We start from the raw sequence: 19,107 nt of genomic DNA on the forward strand, positions 1-19,107 counted from the left end.
TGGGATGATGGCTATTGCTATTAGCGTTGTCATTACAGAACCGCGGTGACGATTCCCAGCGTATTCTGCTGTCTCATCGACCCTCCCCCCCTTTCTCTCGTCTGGGAATCCAGGCCTCCTATTTATAATCACGTGGGTTTATTCCGGAGTCGCGGCTGACCCCCCCTCAGTAGAACATGAAGACACCAGCACTTAGACACCAAAGAGAAAGAGTGCGTTCCTACCACCCGGCTGGTCCCTCATCACCCGGGAGCCACCGGGATGCGAAGGACGGTGAGAGCAGGTGAAGGATGGAGTGTAGCCACCAGACTGCCCGCCCACCCTTCTCCCCAAGCCCCCGGGGGCCGCAGGGAGCAGGTGCCCGTGGTAATGGCCACGCTTGTTTGCGGCTGACAAGCCAGGCACCCCTTTCACAGGGAAAGGCTGAGGGACAGGAGGTTAAACCTGTCTGGGTCAAGGTTAGTTAGTGATGGGGCCGGGACATGCGCCCCCATTGCACACCCGCTCTAACAGACTCTGGGGTTCACCATCTGACCGTCGGCGACACTCTCCCCCCCACTCCCACTCCGCCCACCCCCGCCTCCCGAGGGCCTCCAAGGAACAGCCAAGGGGCTAATAAGTACATGGATCTCAAGATGTTTAATGAGCTGTGCTCTAAGTCACTGTCCACGGATGCAAGTTGCTGTACAACACTCACGGGTTATGTCCTTATTTAATGAGGACGTAAAGAGTGGCCAGGGCACAATCCACCTGGGGTCGGCCAAGTCAGGGCCCTTCCTTGTAGGGGACGTGGCTGGTTTCAGCTCTCCCCGCTCCCACCCTGACGCTCACACATGCTCAGGGTTCCCCCGGAACAGCCAGGACTGAAAGGTGGATTCTCCACTTAGAGTAGGGGCTTGTGACCTTTGCTGTGCTCTGGACACACTGGCAGCTCTAAGGATGCCTGTGGATCCCTTCTCAGGATAACATTTTAAAGTGGAAATAAAGCACGGCAAAGAAAACCAATTATGTTGAAGTCCAGTTATCAAAAATAGTTAAAAGACACATTTGCAATATAAAACTATATGTGGTTCTTTGTTTATGTATTAAATAACAAAATCTAGTGGACCACCAGAATTGTGAAGTGATGAGGGAAAAACCATCCTCTCGTGATATCTGCAACCCTCCTGATGTGATAGGAAAATATCCGTGGTTTTAAGTGATGGACAGAGTCACAGAAACTGCGAATCCTATTGTGGTCTGCTGCCTGTATTCACAAAGGAATAACATGACATCTCTCAGTAGGAAGTCTGTGAAAATAAAGATCCAATGATCTCCCATCCAAGCTCACGGGACCCTCTGGAATTCCACCCCCCGACCTTTGGAGCCCCAGGTAAAGAGCTGGCGATTGGAGGAGGGGAGGGTTTGGGAAAGCAGCAGAGAGAGAGCCCATCTGCACTTGGGGGCAGAGCTCACGTCCAGAGGGCCCTGTGGTCCCGGGCAGTCCTGGGAATCAGTCTCCCAGAATCTTCCCAGACGCTCCGCTGCTCAAATAGGGCTGCTTCTATTTTCTCCCAGGACACCCCCGAGCGCTCCAGGAGATTTTCTCAAGCACTCCCAATAGCCACAGTCATTATTACTACTTTATTAGTAAAATTTCAGATGAGACAGGCTGCCGGCGACTCTGCAGATCAGCTGACCTGGGTGGAAGCTGCAGGACGCAGACCCTGGACGTGGGTGGGACGTAGCGGCAGCAGCCGGCGGTGGGGGGGGGGGGGCGGGGCCCAGCTCCGAAGTGCAAGGCTGCCCAGTGGCAGGAGGGGTTCTCAGCGCTGGGCCAGGACTGAGAGTGTCCTGGAGGCCTTGCATCGAGGACCGCGGCGGAGGGAGGGAGCCAGCTGCCCAGAGGCGTGCAAGGGAGGAGGGGACACCAGGGCCCCCCAGGGGGTAGCATTGCTGGGAGCAGGGGGTCAATGCTTGAAAGCAATTAGTTTGCAGGGCATTCGAGCCAAGTGTCCATCACCCATCTCACAACCCGACGCTCCAAATCCTCCACTGGAGAAGCAAGACGGACGCTGGGAGCATCTGCTCAGCAGCCTCAGCCTCCGGTCCGGGGGCCTCATTGAGAATCAGAGGCGAGCAGTGACCTTTAACCTGAAAAGACCCAGACGCCATTCACATCCTGCGTACAGTTTCAGGAGCTTCAGGGCCCTTTGCTCTAAGCCCCTCCTGCCCCCAGCCACAGGGGACAAAACTGAGACTGGAAAGTCGCGGGGCCATCTCATAGCTGCGGGCCCCAGGCTGAGGGCTCATGGGAACGTGAGGCCCTGGTGGACCTGCGCGATGGTTGTGTGTTTGTTCTCCAGTGATGGGTGGGGGGAGGGAAACACTGGGAATCTAACCCACCGATTTCCAGGCCGGGTTATTAAAGGGACAGGAGGCTTCGTGTGCTCCAGTCCAAGAGTGACAGCAAGTGCCAGAGTCACACAGACGCTCCGCCGAGCAGAGACGGTACACGGCTCACACCCACGGCTGTGACGGGTCAAGTGCCAGGGATGCCCGGCCACTGGGCAGAGTGTTGAGCGTGGGCTGGGTCTGACCGGAGCATCGTCAGGTGCGGGCATCGGAGACACGCCGGGGAAAGCATCGCGGCTGGCCAGGGCGGGGGACAGAGCCCAGCCTCACCTCCGGGCCGATCCAGGGTGTGACCTCGGGCAAGCTGTCACCTTCGAGGCCTGCTTTTCTCACCCGTCACGTGCAGGACGGGCTGGACAGTCTCTGGGACCCACGCACCCTCACGCTCCTACGACGCAGGCCAAGGAAAAGCCCTTCCTCCCATCTCCTTCACACAGCGCGCTCCTCACCCCAGCCCCTGCGCAAGTAAAATCCTCAGGGTTAAAAGGTTCTTCCACTTACGCTAACACGTGGAAGAGGAAGCCGATAAAGGGATGGGAACAGCTGCTCGCGACTCCTCTAAAGGCTGCAAGCGCTAAATAAAGGCTCTTGATGATCAGGCCCGGACAGCCTATCATCACTGCTCCGTGGACAAATTGTACGGCGTGTCAGAGCACATGGAAGACGCACGGTAATTTATCAGTCAGGACCCAGAAAATTGTACAGTACCGACACCTCTGCCGCCCCACATGTTCCCACCAGGCCAGCCCGCCCCCGATCTGCTTAAAGGGACACCACCCGCCGAGAGAGGCCCTGGATTGAGGCCTCGGTTAAAAGAAGCACTTTGCGAAGATCTCACGGGAATAGGAATATTTCGTGACATTCATATGTAAATAACAAAAAGAGGAAGACAGTATTTTCCTGGCTTGGCCTCCTGGGGTTTCCCACCGTTCGAGAGGTCGCCGCCTAAATGCAACCACAAAAAAACTAAATTCTTGTAGTAAACACTGGACTGACCAAGAAGAGACCTGGGACTGACTGGAGGCCTGTTGGCTGGAAAAGAAACCGAGCCAGCAGACAAAATCCAAGAACAGCTGGCACGCGAGTTCCGCGGCTCTCGTGGAGGCGGTGGTGGAATGTCCTGCCCAGGGGGGAGGGGTCTTCACCACGGATGTTATTTAGTTATTTGGAATCAAAAGGGCAGGATGGGCACAAAAAGCAGACTGTGTTTTCATCGGTTTGTTACTGTCGCTGAAACCTCCGAGGGTGATGTGCCCCTTGCCGCCTACCTTGGTTGGGCCCTGTACACACAGGTTGGCGTAAATGTGCCTGAGTCTGATGGCCTGAAGGGTCTCAGCTAACAAAGACGGGTGCTTCTGTGGGGGGCACATCCAGCCTGGGCCGTTCTGATGGAAAAGTGACTTTAAAGGCCTGCAGGCGGACAGACCACGGGGGTCCTGAACCTGTCCTCCCCCACCTGACAGGAGGCACTGGGTCCTCTCCACCCATGGCGCCGGCACCCTCGGGACACCCAGAGCGCTCCTCGCAGGCTGGTTTCTACTTTCCCGAGTGTGCTCCCCCCTCTAGAATCGTCCACCGGGTCTGGACTGTCCACACATCGCACGGAGTCACTAACCCACTTGCGATCACCACCTGCATTATTTCTATTTTCATCATTACTGCTGGAAGACACACCGAGTCCGGAATCACCTGCATTATTTCTACTTTCATCACTTCTACTGGAAGACACACCGAGTCCGGAATCACCTGCATTATTTCTACTTTCATCATTACTGCTGGAAGACACAGCGAGTCCGGAGAAGGGCAGGTGATTTCAAGGAGCTCTGGCTGCACAGAAGTCACAGCTCAGCTCCGCTGAGGACCCCCGGCACCCCGGCCCCTGAGCTCAGAAGCTCGTCTGGAGGCCCCAGGACGGCCTGTTTGCCCAGGTTTCCCACAGAGGAGGGCTGGCGAGCTTCCGCAGAGCTCTGCGGGCCCTGGGCCCTGTTCTGAGGGCGCGTGGAGAAGCAGGAAGGCAGGCACCCTTGTTTGGCATCCTTCCTCCCGCACAGGGGCTGCGAGACCCCGGGCCAGCCGCGGTGTCTCCGCGAACCCACTGGCTCAGCTGCGACGTGGGGGACACGGCCTGCCTCGTGGGCGTGCGCTCAGGGCCACAGCCAGCGCTGAGAGCACAGCGCTGGCGGCTGTATTTTTTCAGTAATTCCCTGCTGTCTCCCCCCAACCAGAATGGCAGTTTGAACGACACTGCTGGTAAACGACATAAAACCCTAATTCCCTCGAGTCGGGGCCTGCGGAGTGTGGCAGGGGGTGCCGGGTCGGGCCGCAGCTGCAGACGGCCATTCCTGGAGGCCGTCCGGAGGCTGTGAGTGGGTCGGGGCCCTGAGGTCAGCGCCAGGCTCGTTTGCTTTCTGTCCCCAGGCTGTCCTCGCCCTGCGTGGGGCTCCCTGAGCCTTGGGCATATGCTGTCCCAGTGGCTCTGCTGGGAATCCCCCCAATTTGCCAGGACCAACTGGACCCACAGATAGAAGAGGGGGCGGGGCTGAGGGGCACCGGCTGGCGGGGTCCCCGAGGCCACATAATTCCTCCCTTTGTTGGCTGGGCCCCAGACCCCTCCTCAAGCATCACAACAGCTGGGGAGCGGCCCCCCTAATCATTACCGCGGGGTGCCAGGCGCAACTTCCACCACCGCACAGGGTGTGACCGTGGCGGCAGCAGGTGGCCCTGCGGAAAAGGCCAGAGGACGTCCCTGTGATCACCGTCACCTGTCTGTCCAGGCGGGCGGGGGCGCGTGCCTGTGTGGGTACCGGGGCCACCGTCCCCCCTCTGCTGGGCAGGCCGCGGGCGGGGATGCCTGGGACAGTCTCCTAGCGATGGCACAGCCCAGGGGAGCGGATCCCAGGGGATCCCGGCTCTGTGCCCCGCGTTCCGGGGTCAGCCCAGCCCTCCTCTCGTCTCCCCACAAGGGGACGGCGGGCGGGACAAGCCTGACCAAGTCAGGGAAGTTCTCTCCCGTGGCTCCCAGGACACCCCTGGCTCGTTTATTTGCCCACCTGTCCCCATCTATTCATCCCTCCCACTTTCCCTGGAGAACCTTTCTTCAGAAGAAAGCAGAAGTCCATCGCAAGAATTGGACTCAGTAACTCATGGAAGTAAGTGAAGGGTTGTGCCTGTACTCTTGCTAATTAAGTTTACATTGGGCTGGTTTTAGGTGTGGGACCCTGCCCTCCCCAAGCTCAGGTGCATTTCGTAAGGACTTGGAGCAAGTCTACGAGGGAGGGCGTTTGTCCTCACACTGGGGCTCCGCCCTGACCAGAGCCGGGACCCCAGGGCCATGCGGCCTCGAGCTGTCCCCAGGCTTTCTCATCTGCTTCCCTGGTGGTCTGGCTCTTCTCGCGCACTCTCTGGGCTGGATGGACGTTTTACAAGCCTCCCAATCCGTGTGGCCCGGGTCGCCTCCTCCCACTTTGAAGCGTGTCAGCCTGGGGGTGACCGGCTGGCTCTGGCAGCACCAGGAGGCTGATGGCTTGGCACTGGTCAGGTCGCCAACGGTCTCAGCTTAACCGACTAAAAAAGTACTAAGGCAAGGACTCAGGTTAATAATAATAACAACAATGGTCATAAGCGTCCTTGTGGTGTGATACGTGTGGAGGACCTGGACGTGTGGGGCCTCGACAAACCCAATGGTGACAATTTGATATTGATAACACGTGGCCTGTTGAAAAAAACCCCCAAAAGGAAACATCTGATCATCAAGGAAGAGCTTCCTGGATCACAGAACGTGACCTTCAAACGCCCACCCAACTCCTCACTTTGCAGACAGACAGCGAAGCCTTCCTAGCTCATGGCCGAGGCCCTCAGGTCCCCCAGGTGTGGGCGCGGCCCAGACCCCAGGCCAGGCCTGCCCCGAGGGCTCACCTTCACAGGAGCCACCCCTGCCGAGCTTGCCTTCCCTCCCCAGTCCCTCCACGGACTCAGCCCGAGGGGCACACCTGGGGCCTGGAGGTGGGGCCGGTGTGAGAGGTGAGCCTCAGACCGGCCTTGCTCAGCCCGTGACCTTGGAGGAACCGCTTACCCTCTGTTTCCCTGTGTGAAAAGTGGGATCGTAATCTTATCCCAAACGTTTTGCAAAGATGAAGCACATCCCGTCGCTGAAAGCACGTCCCTGTTTTCACCGCCTGACCCCAGATGGCACTGCCAGACCCCGAGGCTCTCCAGCAGGATTCCGTGCAGAACCACCCAGAGTTCCGAGTCCACTCTGACTGGACGTGTGCCTTGGAGGTGGAAGCTCTGACCTCACCCTCGTCTGCGCTCCTGGCGGTGTGGCTAGCGGGCTCAGGCTGACGCTGACCGGGGTGCTTGTGTGTCACCGCGAGCCAAGGGCCACCCGCAGCTCTCTCGTTGCCCACTCTCCGCGCTCTCTGCCTCTCGGGGCACGGCTGGGGAGCCCAGACCACGGACGTGGGGACCGGCCGTGGGTGTGAGCTGGGGGCGCCCAGCAGGTCGGAAAACCACCTCCCGCTGAATTCCCACCTGGGAACAAGCCTGGCCCGGAGGGCAGCATGGCAGGGGCTGGGCCGCCCTGTGGGGAGAGGTGGAGGCTGGAGGCCTGGAGGGCCGTGTCCGGGTCCGTCGGCCTGTCTGTCCCACAGAGGTGTCGGGAGTTCCCGGTCACAGGACAACGCGCAGGGCTTGCAGGCACGGAGCACTCAGGGTGGCTCCAGCGGGGGCCACGAACACAAGAAAGCAGAAAAGGGTAAAACGGCGACTGCCACCACAGCAAAAGCCTTGGAGGAACCAAAAACGACGGCCAAATTTCTCACACATTGTGATCAACCCTGCAACGCTGGAAAGCCCAGCACGGCCGGGAGGGGCGGCAGGACCCAGAGGGGCGCGGGGAAGAGTAACCAAGGGGAGGAAGAATAAATCCCGGGCTGCAGGCAGAGCGCGATGCTGGCCAGGCCACCTGACCCCTGGAGCCTGAGCTCCTCTTCTGTGAAATCAGCACGGCCCCGGGGGGCTCCAGGATTCTATGAAAAAGGAACGGGGGTGTCCCGGAGGGCGAAGGGACAAAGTGCACCTGCCCAGGCAGGAGACGGGACTGCTTCTGAGCTTGGAGGCGGGGATACCCGTCACTTGCAAACCGCCTTCAGGCGCAGCAAGGCGGCAACGCTCTCCGCCATCGCCCCCGCGGCAAAGGCAAAGGAACCCACCAGACTCGAGAGGGATGTGGAGAATGTCAGTCTGACTCTGTTGCTTCTCTGCTGAAAAACTCCCCACGGTTCCCACATCTACCCCTCGAAGTCCAGCCTCTTCCCACGGCCAACACACCCCACCTATGGGGCCCGGTCCTCCCCTCCCCTGCTCACCCCCAGTGTAGACAGATCTGCTCTTCCCCAGTGTAGACGGTCCCACCACCGGCCTCCAAGTCCTGCCCGGGATGTTCTCTCTCCAGCTCATCACAGGACAGGCTCCTTCCTGACACCCGGCTCATGGCCACTGAAGACCTCCTGCCTCCACAATCTGCAGCACCTCCCCCCCACCCCGCCCCCCTCACATCACCCTGTTCTATTCGCATTCCTGGTACTTCCGTTGCTCATTGTGTGTCTCCCCGTTAGAATGTAGGTGCCAGGAGATAGGAAACCTGTTTCTGCTGCTCAGGGTGAATGCAGAGCTGGCACATGGAGGCTCCAGGGACACTGGCTGAACGGACAGATAGTGACAGGCGCTGCTGAAGCAGGAAACCTGCCCTGCGCTCGGGCGAATGGTGGGGGTCCCGGACCCGCCCTCAGGGACGGCCTTTCATAGCCAGCAGGCATCCTTCCTGAGGGGCGCGATTTGGGTTAACGTCCCACGCTGCCCTCCACGTGCCCCAGGCCGGCTCCCCACGCCATGCAGACCGGGGACCACATGTCATTTCTTTGGAGGATGGGCCAGAAGGGCCTTCGGACGACTCACTGCCTCTCCTCTTCTGGGGCTGCTTCTCCATCAGGTTGTTCACGCTGCTAATGGGCCCCTGGGGTGAAGCTTCATGCAGAAGAGGCAGGGCCTCTGGGGCCTGCTCAGAGCTGCCAGCGCGAGGCCCACACATGGGTCTCTGTGGCTGATGGTGTGACGATGGTGGGCTGGTCCTAGAAGGGGGAATAGGAATGGACCCTCCAAATACACCTTAATCTGATGAAGACATTAAAGTAACAGGGTGCATTGTTTAGGTTAAAGAAAGTGCATGTGTAATTATTATTAGTAGTATTATTTTGGTGATACGGGGGAAGGAGGGCAGGCAGGAAGGACCCGGTGGATTGTAGGGAAATGGAACGATTTTCAGTTCTTCATGTGCCCCTCTCTCCCAGATTAACGCGAGACCACATAAGCCAGCGCCAGGGATCTGCCAGAGGCTTAAGGTAACAAGTCAACCTGATGTTGCTATAGGAACCGGATTCTTCCCAGTGCCATGGCAACCGACTCCGGAGTGTGTCGGGCACACAGTCTGCTCACACTCTACGTCAGAGCTCGGGAAGAGGGCAGCAGAGGTGGGGAGGTGGGGTGCAGGTGGATCCTTCCTACACCAGTGAGCGGCGAACTCAAGTCCGCGAGGCTCCCTTTGAATCGAGACAATGACGGACGGTGGACACGTCCGTCAGAACTGCTCAGAGACTCTGGGGACACCCTCAAACTTCTGGGCCCTGTCCTTGGTTTTCCACGTCATAAACTGTCTGTTGTAATCACAGCGAGGTAGCCCCGAGGAAGGCTTCCTCCTGGGGCAAAGAAAACAACCAACCAACCAAAAAAACAAAACCCAAAAAGCTCACCTTGGGCCATTCTGAAGCCCGAGGTCATTTCCTTCTGAATATCCTTCACGAGTTTCTGAGTGACAATGAACTCCCCCCACCCCCCTCCCCAAGTAAGAGCAGCTGAAGACAGACAGAAAAAAAATCACAGGCCCTGCTTCCCTAGGGACTTAATGATCCAGATCAAGTTATTTGGACAGCTGATGGCGCTGTCCTATCACCAGCCCTCCTGGCAGGCTGTAATTTAATTCCAAGAATTTCAACAATAGAGTCCAAGGTTGCAGGTAAGAAAGTGAGCATGTGCCTCCCACACGCTATGTGTTCACTGTGGCTGGCCTTTCACATCGGCAAGCCCTGGGCTCAGTGGAACCTCCTGATCTGCTGCTGTTGACCTGAAGCAGTGGTTCTCCCAGCAGGTCCCGGATGAGCAGCTTCAACATCACCGGGAGCTTGTGAGGAATGCAGAGCCTCAGGCCTGCCCCAGACCTCCCCCATCACAAACAGGGGGCGCCCGGTCTACCCTCACAGGCTCCTCACTGAGCCCTGCCCAGCCCAGGCTGAGAGCCGCTGGCAGGAAGCAAGGGTCTTCTGATGCCTCCTGGGCCGCTTTCTGCCCCCGCAGGCTCTCTGGTCACCCCGCAAGGGGCCGTTCAGGTCCCGCTGTCCCGGCGAGATCAGCGCTCCCCAGAAGAGCGCTCGTTTTGTGACACAGCTGATCTTAGGACCGTGCCCGACGTGGTTCTCAAGTCAGCCTCTGTTGAACTCCACCCCGAGAACCACTTCTGCTTCCGGAAGCCGCTCCAGATTAGCCTAATTTTTCTTCCTGTGACAAACAGCCCTTCTTGCTGTTGAAACTGGCGGTGGTGCTCCTGCTAGATATTCTCTCCGGGTGGAACGTGCCAGGTCGCTCTACAGATGCTTCTGGAGCAGGGTGTCCAGGTGGTCCCCTCGAGGGACGTGACCAAGGTGAGATAACTGTCCTTGACCCCTGGAGGCGTCAGATGGGCTCTGACCTCACAGCCGCCCCACCTGGACGCCGCATACACAGCTGGGCAAACCCCAGGGTTGCTTCCTTACCACACACCTCCCAGTCTGTGGGCAATGAACGCTCTGATTTTGTTTCGGTTTTTTTAATCGCAATCATTAAGTCAGTCCTCTTCCATTTCTATTCTTTGAGCCTGAGCACAGAAGTTTGCATTTCTAATAATAAATTTATCTCCTTAGTTTTGGTCCAAAGCTTTTATTCAGGCTATTGAACTTATTTTTACACTGTAAAGAAAATGTGATATTATGCATTTATATTTTCCTTTTAATTTTTGTTATTATGCTGTCCATATGTTTTATAGCCTACTATTAATGTAAAGTGAGCACCTTGACTTGTAAGCTTTAAAAACATATTTTTTATTAGCTCATCACATGAATTATAACACCATTAATTTAAACGTTCCCCTTTGATCTTAGGTTATTTTCAATTTTTTTTTGGCTGTTATACATAATGCTGCAATGAACATCATTGTACGTAAATATAAATCTTTGCATAATTATTTTCTAGCCTAGATTCCTAGAAGGAAAATTATTGGTAAAAGCATAGGAACATTTCAAAGACCTTGATATATATTACTAAACTGTTTCCAGAAAGGTTATACGTTTTCTATTTCTACCATAAGAGCCCATTTCACCAAAACTTGCTAATGTATTATTTTTTAACTAAATTTTGGCAATATAATAAGTGAAAAGTGGTATCTTGTTTTAATTTGCATTTCTCTTTCACTAGTGAAGCTGATTTTTAAAATATATATATTGATGAACGTGTAGTTTATATTTATGAATAGATCTGTTCATGCCCTCTGCCCAGTTTTCTAATGGGGCTGTGAATGTTTCTCTTATTGATTTTTAAAGATCTCCTTATGCAACAGAAATATTGACCCTGTTCTATCATTTTCTAAAAATAAATGTTTTCCCAGTTTGTTTTTGCTTTCTAAAGTTTTCTGTCATTTTTCTGTGTGTAAAAGTTCTATATTTTTATGAGTTGAATCTCAATCTTTCCCTGTCTTTTCTCCTATTAATTTGATGTTTTACAAGTCCTCTCTAATTGTGAGAGCAGTTAATTATTCATTTTCCCCCAATTTTTATGGATAATTATTATTTTACATGTAACTCCTTAATCCATATGTAATTTGTTCTGGCTAAATGTATAAGGTAGGTATGTAAAGTTATTTTTTCCCCATACTTAGCAATCCAGCCCCTTAACCTCATCCCTCTTTCACTGGGCTTTACTGCTTCCCTTATCACATGAGCAGGTTCTAAAGAGCCATGTTTGCACCTAAAAAAGACACACCCTAATTTCATCTTTTTGGAGAAACGTTTTAAAGTTCTTTTTACTGTAGTTGAATTAGAGATAATTTCAAACTAATTGAGTAAGGGGAAAGAGGTTTTGTTTTCTGGTACATGGTATATGTCACATTGGAGATGCAACAGGAGGTGCAAATTTTCTTCTGTCTCTGAACTGATGCCCTATTTTAGGGCTCTGCCCTTCCACCGTTAAAATGGTGCTACTGCACACAAGGTTATTTTGGACACTCTTCAAAAATCTTCTTCTGTACACCAGCAAATATCGTCACTAGACTTTGCTTCCTACATGTTTTGTTTCATTGCTCTCCCTGTGGGTTCCTTTACCCATATGACTTTAACTAGAGTGATACATTCATTGTCTTATACAGGAGAGGACCCTCTCCTCCCTAGAATTCTTCACATGTTTTTCTTGGTAAATTCTGCCTACCTATTCTTCCAGATAAACTCTGTCATTATTTTTGCCAAGTACCTCCTTCTTCCCATTTCCTTCCCCTGCAAAAAAAAACCCACCCTGGGCTGTTGATTGGAATTATTTAAAGTTATGAATTAATTTGGAAAGATTTGACATCTTCAAAATGTGCAATATTTCCTATAGAAATATGATGTTTCCATTTATTCAAACTGTTCTGTGTCTTTCAGTTAACTCTAATTGTGTCATGTATTCGCGTGTACTTAATTTTTGATATACAAAAAAGCCATTGATTTTTTAAAATATTTATGTGATATCCAGCCACTTGTCTGAGTGCTTTTATTAGTCCTTACCATTTCCAGTTAGATTTTCTAAGCCTATGATCACCTTGTATGCAAATATTGACAATTTTGTCTCTTCCTTTCCACTTCCTGCTTTGTTGCATCTTCTAGACTTACCACAAGGATAATTATCACTGGTTCCAGCCCCCATTCCTCCCTCGTTCTCGAGTTTAAAGGAAAGGCCTCCTGAGTTCACCACTAAATGTTCACTGTTGGTTTAAGACAGATGTTCTGTATCACAGTAGAAAATCGTTCTATTTTAAGCATATATTAAGAGTTTTGTTTGAGATGGATATTGGATTTTTCACATGTGGCATTATTTTTTAGTTGATTTACAGATATGATATGTTATAGTAATAAATTTCCCAATATCAAATAGTCCTTGAGTTCACTGGCTACATTCCACCTAATTGTGAATCCATTGGATTCAGTTATTTTTCATCCGTGTCCATATGTAAGACTGTCATAAATTTGTGTGTGTGTGTGTGTGTGTGTGTGTGACATCTTTGTTGGATAATGCTACTTTTACTAAATAAGATTTTAGCTTTAATCTTTTCCTGCTTTTTGGAACAAATTATCTAAAATTAAAATTTATATTTTCCCAGAAAGTTGTCATTGAGATTTTCAAATTTCTGAGCATTCACTCTCTTAACCTGGACGTCTCCTTTGTATATGCCATGGTTCATTATTAACTTTATTTTCTTTTTTTTTTATTTCTAACCTTTCCAGAGGTCACCTAGTTTTTATTTCCTAGCACTGGCTCCCTGACATACTTATCAAGTCTGTTCTTACACTGTTTCCTAAATTAATTAACATTAATCTTATTCTAGGCTTTCTGCATCACTTTGATTTTACTGTGTCTATTGTGCAGAATATGCTTGGATTTTATTTTTTAACTTAAATCTGAGAGTCTTAGACTTTTAATGATAAGGGCATTTAACCCACTTAAATATTTTACCACAGTTGATAGGTTTGACCCCTACTTTTGCCATTTTGTTTTATGGTTCTGGATATTTTTGTGCATGTTTATTTTCTCATTTTTTTGTTTCATAGACTATATTTTAGCCTCTTGATGTTTTGAAAGTAGAAAACCTGATTTTTAATCTTTATGTTTATTACATACAAATGCCACAGAAACCTCTATAATTCAAGAAGTCCAAACAGAACCGTAGCGCATGGCTCCCCTCATGAAGACAAGTATATTTAATGTATTTTAAATACTTTTTTCTGGCACCATTTCCTTGTCATTATTAATTTAATCTGGTATTATATGTACAGTTTCTTATCATGTAATTATTTCTCAAAAGAGTACAGTATTTAAAAATAACTTCTAATTTCTATTTTGTAACCAGAGTTAACATGGTTATTTTTATTAATAATATTAATAGGGGGACTTCCCTGGTGGCACGGTGGTTAAGAATCCGCCTGCCAATGCAGGGGACACGGGTTCGAGCCATGGTCCGCGAAGATCCCACACGCTGCAGAGCAACGAATCCCGTGTGCCACAACTACTGAGCCTGTGCTCTAGAGCCCGCGAGCCACAACTACTGAGCCTGTGTTCCACAACTATTGAAGCCCATGCACCTAGAGCCCGTGCTCCACAACAAGAGAAGCCGCCACAATGAGAAGCCTGCGCACCACAACGAAGAGTAGCCCCCGCTCGCCGCAACTAGAGAAAGCCCACATGCAGCAACGAAGACTCAACGCAACCAAAAATAAATAAATAAATTTATAAATAAAAATAATTATACTATTAATAGGATCGATAAGAACTATAATGTATTGGGTACTGGCTATGTGCCAGGAACCACATCAGGCACTTAACCTATTTTTTCTACATAATCCTTATAGAAATCCCATTTTTCAGTGGGGTTTGTAGACATTAAATAACTGCTGACAGTCCCACAGTCAGTATGGGGCAGAGCTGGGACTCAGCTGCTGGTCTCCGATCCCCGAGCTTGTTCTCTTAATTATTATGCCCTGGCTCAATTTAACTGGGGTCAAGTTCACTATTGGTCCATTTTATACCATCCCAGAGTCCTTGATTTTGATTCATTTCAAGAAACATTAAGGATTAATTGATTCACTGTCTCAGGAGGAAGACAGGAATGGTGTGTTTTCGGAGACCTTATATCTTCATGTCTTTATAATATCTTTCCATCTGAATTACATCTTATTTAACAATCCAGTTCTTGGGGGGCTGTCAGCTGGCACATGTGTGGAATGCAGGCCAGGAATGTGCCTCTCAATCCATCCATTCCGTGGTGAGAAGTCCACTTGTTCTTTTTTTTTTTTTTTCCACTTGTTCTTTGATGTATGCTCTTGATTGATCCGTAATGTACAACGTGATTGCCAATGTAAAACTCGCCTGTATACGTATGGGTGTTTTATTTGGAAGTTTTTAGGAAGCATATCAAGCGGATTTGGTCTCCTGCCATTTTAAGAAGCCAGTATGGATCTTCTAAATATTTTTTTTTCTCTTCATGGCATCACTAATCTCTCCCAACTTTGTGTCTTCAACAAATTGGATGTTTCCTTTCTGCAGTTTCAATGTAGACTGTTGACCAGACGTGAGCCCCTGGCATTGAACTGGAGACCTCGCTCCAGACTGACATTGATCTATTAATCCACATTCTTTGATCAGAGTTGGCCAATCAATTACAAACCTATTTCTCTATATTTTTCACAAAGAAATCATGATAGATTTTCCTAAATGCCTTATTGAAACCAACGCTCTCTTAAGAATTCTTTTGAGCTAAGCCTAGTAACCCCACACAAAAAGAAAATCCAGCTAATCTGATGTGTTCCTAAAATTACTGATTTCTTCCTAAAGCACAGATGTGCCATCTCTCAGGGAATCTGTTCTAAGGGTCTGCCAGGGAGTAAGCTTACGCTTGTTGAGCGTAAGCTTGTCGAGCCTCCGGACCTGGGAAAATAAAAATGTTTGCTTGTCAGGTCCCTGCAGCTGTTGCGTCGTTTCACTGAGCTCACATCAGTAGCTCTAGGGAAACGTCATGAGGTTCGTCCACTATTCAGGGGAGGATCGGTTGAGACAGACTTCAACCCTCTACGACAGGCTGATGCTGAACGTGTACCCGTCGTCCAGCTCCTCCGCAACGTTCTGGCTGTGTGCTCTAGCCAGAGGCATCTTCCCTGCTGGGGGCTGAGCCCCCCACCTCCTGCCGTTGTTGCAGGAGCCCCCGTGGTCTCTGCGTCTCCACAAGCCTCTGCTGGACTGGCTCCTCCTGAGCCAGCATTCCTTCCAGAGACTCACGGAGTCACCAGACCGCTTTCCTCTCTGCATGTCCCAGAGCATCCTCTCCCAGAGGCTGTGGGCTGCGCTGCGCGGAACAGTCTCTCCTGATGGGAGCGGGAGCCCAAGACCACCGGCCACTCCCGCCTGTGATGGCCTCACCCACCGGCCACTCTTTGCTCGGGGTCCAGCTCGGCCATCTGGTCCTGTTCCCCTTTCTCTCTGAGGCTGGAACTCCCAGAGCCCACGGCGGGAGTACGTTTAAATGCTCTGCTTTTTAACCAAATGAGACGTCTAGCAGAAGCGAGACTATTTTGCTTCTGCACCTATTTTATGAACTGTAGTAAAGAAATCATTATTCAGACCATTGTGTACACAGGCAGCCTGTGGCGCATTCCCATAACGTAAGTCATGTTCCTTCCTCTTCCTCTTCGCTAAGCCTGAGTGGGGCCCCCGCACTCAGGTTTACGGGTTTACAAGATAATGGGGGACTCACATCCACGGTCACGCCAACCGCTCCCACTGAGATGCACCTTGTAAATGACGCTCACTGCCCAGGCTTGAGGCACTGACGAGAGATGCCTGTAAACGCTGCATTTCCCCCTGCTGCATGAACATTTCTTACATGCATTATTCTACTATAGATCTTACATCATTCACCTAGAGACCTTCAGAAGCACACCAATTATGGGAGAAAAAGAGCTAAAAGGGGCCGTCAGCCTTTACTCTGATCTCACCTCTGACTAAGGTCTGAGGACTCAGCGTGGGAGCACGGACCCTGGGCCGGGGGCTGGGACAGCTGGCTGAAAGTCAGGGCTGTCCTTGGAGGAGGCCAGGACTGGTCCGCACTCTCTGCTGTCCCAGCTCTCAGCGCCCCGAGTCCCATGGCAGCTGGGCTCCGAGAGGGCGGTGGGCCTGACTGCTGTCTGAGCTTCCTCTGCACCCCCTTCAGTGGCAGCTCCCAGGGACGCACAGACCCTCTTTATCCGCACAAACCCCTCACCTCTTCTCTCACCAAGAAGCCCAGGAGGACGAGGACGCCCCCTGGCTGCAACGGCCCCCAGGGTATCGTCCATGACCTCCTACATACACATCATGGTCCTTCTTACTCAGAGGTCGCCCCCAGAAGGAAGGCCGACAGAGAAGGCTAGGACACAGCAGGCTGGGAGGGTGGCGGGAGGACCGCATATAGGCTGGGCATGTGTGAACGAGCCCAGTGGAAGGGAGAGGAGCCGGGGTCATGTGTCCTCCGACAGCTCTGATCATTCCCGTGAGCACCGGTAGGTGAGTTATGCAGAATGGGCTATGGCATTAGTGAGCCAGCTCAAAATAGTGTGGGTTTCACAAAACCAGGAAGATAGGAATGCTGCAGAGGGAAAAGGATCGTTCTAGTGTTTTCCAAGATCTTGCCAGCACATCATCGGAGCAGAGGGGGGATTTCCAGGAGAGCTGGAGGCCCTCCAAGGCGGCTGGTCGCCTGGCCGCACGGGAACTCCTGGGGACAGACGGGGCTAAGAATTAGCCAGTGACAGGGCACGACCAGGAGGCAAGAAGCTGGGGCGGCTCCTGGGCTGAGGGCTGTGGCCCCCAGAGAGCCAAGGTGCAAAGACGTGGGGTTTCAAGAACTCGCTCCTGATAGAAGAAGACAGGTCATCTCCAACGCCAGACACCTGCTCCCCCGAGGCCATCATCATGTGTGACTAACAGCGCCTTCCAGCCACTGGGAGGGCTTTCACGAAGCGACTTCTGTTATGCAGAGGTTTTCAGAGGGTGAGAAACCACCTCTTACCACCTGATTCACACCTGGGGAGGAAGAGGCCCCCGCCCCAAGTCTGCCCGGGCCGGCAGCCCTGCTCAGCCCTCCCTCCCGCCCATCACATGTCTGCAGCCGCAGGAGCGAGAGAAGGGCCACAGGCCGGACAAGGCTCATGTAGAAACAAACATGCTTAACCTGTAAAACTCCACTTTCTCAAGAACAGGACTGAGTACCCACCATATATTCCACACAAAAAGCATTACAAGACCGGTCTCTGCCTTCCAGAAGATAACAGTCCAGCTGCAGAGGATGGACAGACAGACAGACACACACACACACACACACACCTCAGGGAGGACACTAAATTAAGCCCTGAATGGTGCCATCTTGAAATAAACTCGGTGCAATGTCAAGGAGTGGCAGGAACAGCTTGGATCGCTCCACGGAAGAGAAAGGATGTCAGTGTGCCATGAAAACAAGTAGGATCCAGAGGACGAGGGAGGGGCGGGCACCCAGGCTCTAAGAGACCCCTGAGCCCACACCGCAGCACGCAGACGTGCACATACTCTACGCTCGAGCCCTGGCTTTGACACTAAGTTCCCCCAACCAGCCTGTAAGCAGCAGTGGGCGTCCTGCCCTCAGCTCCCTACCCCCAGAGCTAGCGCAGTGCCTGGGGCCAGAGGGACACACACACACACACACACACACACACACACACACACGCAGAACCACCACTTTTAAACATGCACAATGAGCCAGGCACTAAATAAGATACCTTAAAAATAGGACATCTAATACTTATGAATAGCCTGTGAGGTAGAGATTATTATTCTAATTTACAAGAGAGGAAATGGAAACTTGGCCAAGGTCATGGTTAATCAGAGGCAGAGCTGGATGTCACCCCATCTGTGCCCTTTCCTGTGCTGTCATGTCAAAGGTCTACTGCGCAGACAGTTCAGCTGTGGCATTGCTATCCAGTCTGCCCGTTGCCTTTGACCTTCATTCTGACCATCTAAGCCAGTTCACCTGGAACCCATGTGTAACCATTAGGATGTGGTTCAGCTGTAAAAATGAAACAATAATAGTGACTTTATTCTTCTCTCAGACAAAGCCACCTAAAGGGAGGTAGGCTGGGGCGGCAGCTGCATGGCTATCGGGGCCCAGGCTCTCATCGTTCTGCTTCACTGACCTCAAGGCCTGGCTTCCAGCTTATGGTCTAACATGGCTGCCAGAACTCCAGCCATTACAACTGCATTCCGGGAAGCAGCAAAGAGCAAGGAGGGAAGAAAAAGGGCTTAACTCTTCCCTTTAAGGAGCTGTCATTAAATTACCACATACAGTTTTTATCTCTCATTCGTCAGAAGTTATCACCAAGCCTTACAGGACATGGAAAATCTGGTCTTTTTAGCCTACAAAGCAATGTGCCCAGATGGAAATCAGGGTTCAGCTGCTCAAGAGGAAAGCCAGATCAGGTGCTGGGGTACACAACTTGAAATTTTTCTTACACTATAATTTCATTATTATTATTTTTTAAGTATCAGGGTGTGCCTGGTTTTCAATAGCTCAAAAGCAAAGTTAATAATTTCCATTGGAGGCCTTCCTCCCTTCCTCTCTTCTTTCCTTCCTCCCTTCTTCCTTCCCTCCCTCCCTTCCTTCCTTCCTTCCTCCCTCCCTCCCTTTCTGCCTCTCTTCCTAATACCACTGCGGTCTGGAACTCAGCAGGGATAAAGCAAATAAGGCCACGAAACAATGATCCCTCCCCCCCCCCCACAACATTCCTATTCTCCCCATGAACAGCACACTTGATTCTAGGCTCC

General features: G+C 51.7%; 1 protein-coding gene across 11 annotated transcripts in view; it reads right to left on the bottom strand.

Annotated features, from left to right (window-relative positions):
* CACNA1C (calcium voltage-gated channel subunit alpha1 C) overlaps positions 1 to 19,107 on the bottom strand; it is a 557,739-nt gene that overhangs the window by 236,804 nt on the left and 301,828 nt on the right. The gene's annotated exons all lie outside the window — the stretch shown is intronic.

This window comes from Balaenoptera musculus, chromosome 10, assembly GCF_009873245.2.
Source record: "Balaenoptera musculus isolate JJ_BM4_2016_0621 chromosome 10, mBalMus1.pri.v3, whole genome shotgun sequence".
Lineage (NCBI taxonomy): Eukaryota > Metazoa > Chordata > Mammalia > Artiodactyla > Balaenopteridae > Balaenoptera > Balaenoptera musculus.